Below are 6,205 nucleotides of genomic sequence, written 5' to 3'. Positions count from 1 at the left end.
TAGACAAATCTCTTTAAATGGATCTCCAAAATGACAACTGACATGTCATTTTATTTTTAATCTTCAGCACTGTTAAATGTTTGCCTCATTTCTAGGAAATTTTATTTTTCCATGTTTGATATGAAGGTCCATGATCTATTTTTTAATGGCTACATAATTGTCAGTTGGTTAGTATCATCTCTATAGAGCTATGATTATATTTAAATATCTCTATAAATAGCCATGTAGTTCAAGAAGTGTCACTCTTGGTGGTGACATATTCAACTGATTATGTGGAATTTAAAAGATTTTCTAATTCTCATTTAAAGGTATCATAAATATTTTCTTTTTTAAAGAGATAATCTTTCCTTCTTTCACAAAGAAAACTCTTGGTCTCAGTTTATATAACTTATACTTTTTTAAAAAAAAATCATAGTTAAAACTGATAATCCTTTCTAAGTATAATTTTCTTCTAATTTAACTCTTTTGCATTATCTTCCCAAAAAGACAATTGTCCCAACAAATAATTTGGGAATTGTATTAGTCAGGGTTCTCTAGAGGAACAGAATCAATGGGAAGTATGATTATAAAAAGGGGCTTTATTAGATTGGCTTACACAATCAGAAGCTGGGTAGTCTGCAGCTGAAGAGCTGGAAGAACCAGCAGCTGTACAGTCCAAGAGACAGAAGCCCCAGAACAAGAGGGATCAACATTGCTACCCTAGTCCAAGACCAAGGCTTCTGGAAACTACCTGGAGAATCACTGGCAGAGTCCACTTTGGAAGAGTGAAGAAACAAGTTTCGATATCCTCAGACAACTGAAGCAGCAATCAAGAACCTGTTCAGGAAGAGCGGAGCTTGCATCTGCATCTACTTCCTTGTTCTTCCAACTTTTATTCCATCCAAGCCACCATCCTATTGGACGGTGCTGCCCATGTTTAGGGAGGGGCTCCACCTCAGTTCCTATCCCATATTCCAGTTATTCCTAGACACACCCTCATTGACACACCCAGAAGCCTCTTAATCATCGTCATCTCTTAATTCAATCAAGTTGACAATTCAAATTAACCATTTCAGGAATATACCAGGATCTTATTGTTAAGTCATAAATTTTCTAAAATCATAATTATGTTAGTCTGCTTTTTATCACTGTGACCACAATACAAGAACAACTTAGGGAAGGAAAAGTTTATTTTGGGCTCACATTTTCCAAGGTTCAGTCCATGGTCAATTGATTCTATTTCTCTGGACCTGAGATGAGGCAGAATATCATGGTGGGAGGGTATGGTGGAGGAAAGCATCCCAGCTCATAACAGAAATAGAAGAGCCAGGGATAAGACAAAACTCCCAAGGACATGCCCCCAGTAAACTACTTCCTCCAACTGTGCCCCACCTGCCTACACTTACCACCCAATAATCCATCAAATAATTAATTCAGGAAATGGATAAATTCACTAATGAGGTTACAGCTTTTCATCACTGCCTAAAATCCCCAACTCTGTACCTGCCTGTTTTGGGGACCATGCTTCCAAAACATGAGCTTTTCAGGGGATATTTCTAGATCTAAACTATAACCATAATTAAACCTAAAATAATATTAATTCTTGATTATCTTAAAGTAAGTTAGAGGTGATTAACTCTCAGTGAGGACCTGGGATGCTTTTTATCATCTGGGTAGAACATTAATTGGACAGTCATAAATAGAATTTTTACCATTCCCTTCCCTTCTGAAGAATTCTGGAATCAAACCAGGAGCTTAGTCCACTTCTTAAATCAATCCCAAATCTCTGAGAAGACATAGTGGGTAGGCTGAGTTGCTCATTAACAAGATTTGAAGTTTACACTATAAAGTCTTTTTCACCTGGTCAGTCTTAACTATAGTTAACTATGAAGCAGTACAAGTTTGTGCAAGTCAACAAAATTCCTAAGGAAAAACAGGTTACTTATGTTCCTCTCCCAAATTATACCTAAATATTTTCTCAAATAATTACAAGCTACTCATAATTAAGACTTACTTAAAATAATAGTCTATTTAATAATTTTTTGCTTTTTATTTTGACATAATTATGGTTTTCTAAGAAAAAAAATTTAAATACAGGGAGATCCATGTACTCTTAACTAAGATTTTCCCAGTGGTAATATCTTGCATAACTATAGCACAATATCAAAACTAGAGAATCAACAGTGATATTTTTAAACTATATTCTTTATTAACACATCGTCAAGTAGCATAGTAGACTATTTCATGCTATCTTGCAAACACATTCTACTGCTAACTATAGTCCTAAAGTTGGAGGAAACTCCCAACCTTCTGCTAAAAATACATCCAGATTTTGTTTTATAATAAGCAGGGCTATAAATAAATTTTCAAAACTTTTAATGAGAAGAAAAAATACACTAAATTTTTATTAAGTTAAATGAATTTCCATTGGTCCCACATTGATCTCATTCAAGTTTGGGAAGCTTTAATTCACAAACAACAAACTTTATATGCAGCTTGTGGACTACAATGACATCTTTTAGAGTCTTAATTAATTCCAATATATATTGAAAAAAAATCATTGTACAACAGTATCATCTTGGTTTAAAAAGTCTGCTTTTATAATTGCAATCAACAATAACAACTGTTACCATGACTAAAAATCCAAGTCCAGTCAAAGGACAACCTTGACTCATTCCTTGAATCTGATTTAATGCCAGGCAATTACCATCAGCACAGTGGGATCAAAATAAAGTGAATTTTAGGAACACATTAATCCTCTCATAAGATATATCTGATTCAGAATAGCACTTCTTAAAATATCAAAATATCTGTGTGGAAAGCCTTTTGCCCTCCCCTCATTTTGCCACTAAATATCTAAAATGCAAAAAAAAAAAAATTATCAGAAAAATGATCACAAGCTGAGATGTCATGGCGATATCAAATTGCTGCAAATGTTTCTAAGTCGGAAATGAGGTGGTGGTGTGGCCAAATTTTTCTGTAAAAGACTAGACAGTAAATATTAGGCTTAGGGGTCTTAAAGTTTCTGTCACAACTTACCAACACCGCGATGGATTTCACAAGTAGCCTTAGACAAAATCTGAGTGAATGGGTGCGGCTGTGTCCTAACAAAATTTTATTGTTAAAGGTCCATGGAATATTACTCCACCATGAAGAATGATAAAATTATGGCATTTGCAGGCAAATGGATGAAATTGGAGAATATCATGCTAAGTGATATAAGCCAATCTCAAAAAACTAAAGGATGAATGATCTCGCTGATAAGCGGATGAGGACATATAATGGGGGTAGGAGGGGTTAGCGTTAGGGTTAGGGTTAGGTTTAGGGATAGGGATAAGGAGGGTGGTAAGAACGGAGGAAGGAAGGACTGTATAAAGGGAAAAGAGGGGTGGGAGGGGTGGGGGGAAGGGAAAAAATAACAATGAATCAAACAATATTGCCCTATGTAAATTTATGATTTTTAATTAAAATAATAATAATAATAAAAAAAGGTCCATGGACTGGTTATCCTCACGTAGAATTAAGTTAATCTACAAAAGTTTTAGGGGCTCCTCGGCGGGTGGCGGTGGTGGCCTTAGCGGTTCCTCCTGGCCCTGTTAATGTCGGGGTCAGGCCCGGGGAGGATGGCGCCCTAGAGCCCAGCCTTGCTGGGGTAGGGGCGGGAGGGGTCGGGGTGGGGACCGGCCATGTCGGAGGTGACCCGGAGTCTGCTGCAGCGCTGGGGCGCCAGTTTTAGGAGAGGCGCCGACTTCGACTCTTGGGGCCAGCTGGTGGAGGCGATAGACGAGTATCAGATATTGGCAAGACATCTACAAAAAGAGGCCCAAGCTCAACACAATAATTCTGAATTCACAGAAGAGCAAAAGAAAACCATAGGCAAAATTGCAACATGCTTGGAATTACGAAGTGCAGCTTTACAGTCCACACGGTCCCAGGAAGAATTTAAACTGGAGGACCTGAAGAAGCTAGTACCAATCCTAAAGAATATTCTTACGTATAATAAAGAATTTCCATTTGATGTTCAGCCTGTCCCATTAAGAAGAATTTTAGCACCTGGTGAAGAAGAGCATTTGGAATTTGAAGAAGATGAAGAAGAAGGTGGTGCTGGAGCAGGGTCTCCTGATTCTTTTCCTGCTAGAGTTCCTGGTACTCTATTACCAAGGTTGCCATCGGAACCCGGAATGACATTGCTCACTATCAGGATTGAGAAAATTGGTCTGAAAGATGCTGGACAGTACATCGATCCCTATATCACAGTTAGTGTAAAGGATCTGAATGGATAGATTTAACTCCTGTGCAAGACACGCCTGTGGCTTCAAGAAAAGAAGATACATATGTTCATTTTAATGTGGACATTGAGCTCCAGAAGCATATTGAAAAATTAACCAAAGGTGCAGCTATCTTCTTTGAATTCAAACACTACAAGCCTGAAAAAAGGTTTACCAGCACCAAGTGTTTTGCTTTCATGGAGATGGATGAGATTAAACCTGGGCCAATTGTAATAGAACTATACAAGAAACCCACTGACTTTAAAAGAAAGAAATTGCAGTTATTGACCAAGAAACCACTTTATCTTCATCTACATCAAACTTTGCACAAGGAATGAATAACCTGGAACTTGTGTGAATTTTACCACTCAGTAGAAACATCATAGCTCTGTGTAGCATATTCACCCATCAGGGGGCAGGAAGTGAGCCATACCCATAGGCCAATGAGTCCATTGCAAAGCTGTACCAAGAACTAAAGTCCAGCACCTCACTGTCGTATAAGACTCCTTTGGATACAGGTTTATTGTAGATTTTGAAACATGTTTTTACTTTTCTATAACTTGTGCAATTATAGTGTTTTCCAGTTTAACACTGTTTCTACCCTGCTTCTTGGAACAGTACTGCTGTGGTAGGTATGCTCATCTTCAAACTTAATACAGCAATAAGAATGTGCTAGAGTTTACACATTTGCTTACTTTTGCTCCAATATGCTCTTTTCGTTTGAATTAACTTCAAACTTTGAAGTGGGTAGCATAGTACCAGATACAGCTTTGAAGGGAATTGGACCAGTTATGGTCTGTCTTATAGGCTGTTCCTTACAAATGGCCAAAATTCACCCTGATCTGATAGTTCTGCTTAGAAATAGTGTGCCTTGGCACAGTATCCCAAATGGGAGTGTTCCCCAGGTTGTAGCTGTGATTTTTTTCCAGATAACCATATTGTTTTTCTGAAAGTGAGCATATTTTTAGTCATGTTGATTAGTTGTTCTTCTGCGTCACATTGCTATTCTTTCCACTAATGATTCTAGGGTTAACATTGAAACCATGTCAGAATAATTGCAAATTTTTTCATGGGTTTATATGTCTTCTAAATCATGTCATCTAAAAATAAGTGGGTCAGATGCTAATGAGATACTGCAGGAATAACTGCTGTTTTTCTGGCAGATTGTGAAACCTTAAAACTTGCATACCTCATCTTTAAAGTGATGAGTATGCAAAATCTGGAAAGATATTCTATTTTTCTTAACATAGGTAGATAGGATTACCATTTATTTCCTATTTAGATCTATTGACATTCATCCCTATGAAATTTTGCAGGTCATTAGCCTATTATAATTGGATTGTTTGCATTACTTTTGACTTCATGTTGAGACATAAATAAAACTTTCATAGTACACGAGGTGGATATTTGATACACAGTGCATTAAGATTTGTGAGGGGCTTTTGTGGGTTAGATGTAGCACCCACATATTTTAACATTCACCCTTTTACATGAACAATGCATGAGGGGAATTCAATGTCAATACTTGGCCTATTTTTCAACTAGTGTAAAGCCTAGAGATACCAGCCAGTGTTTGCTTTTTAAAACAAGTAACAGTTGTTTTAGTCCGTGCACTTCAAGAGATCCAGTCTTTATTTTCAGTAGTCTATTAGGTCAATTCTGTTTACTAAATGAATGTTAATAAAAACTCTATGAACCTGAAAAAAAAAAAAAAAGAGTTTTAGAAGCTCAGTCACCTATTAGGAAGATTTTTTTTATATCCCCAAGGAAAGTCCCCAGGTTTCTAAAATTCCCTGAAAATGGAGCCAGATCGCTACAGCACTGCCCTAAAATTTCCACATTCCACACACAGATGTGTCCGACTCTTCTGGAGTGGAAGGACAGCCTCCACATTTATTCCTTATTGGACATGCATTATTCCAGAAATGCTCTGGCCACCTCCCTCCTTCCTCTTTCCC

General features: G+C 37.3%; 1 pseudogene across 1 annotated transcript; it reads left to right on the top strand.

The window, feature by feature from the left end:
* Window positions 1–3,531: 3,531 nt before the first annotated feature.
* Window positions 3,532–5,947, top strand: LOC306662449 (axin interactor, dorsalization-associated protein-like; annotated as a pseudogene). Its single transcript has one exon. The product of its transcript is annotated as an axin interactor, dorsalization-associated protein-like (transcript).
* The last annotated feature ends 258 nt before the right edge of the window (window positions 5,948–6,205 follow it).

This window comes from Sciurus vulgaris (assembly GCF_902686455.1).
Source record: "Sciurus vulgaris genome assembly, chromosome: 5".
In the NCBI taxonomy this organism is placed as follows: Eukaryota; Metazoa; Chordata; class Mammalia; order Rodentia; family Sciuridae; genus Sciurus; species Sciurus vulgaris.
Note: the sequence above shows the minus strand (reverse complement) of the source record. Positions and strands in the feature narration are given on the sequence as shown.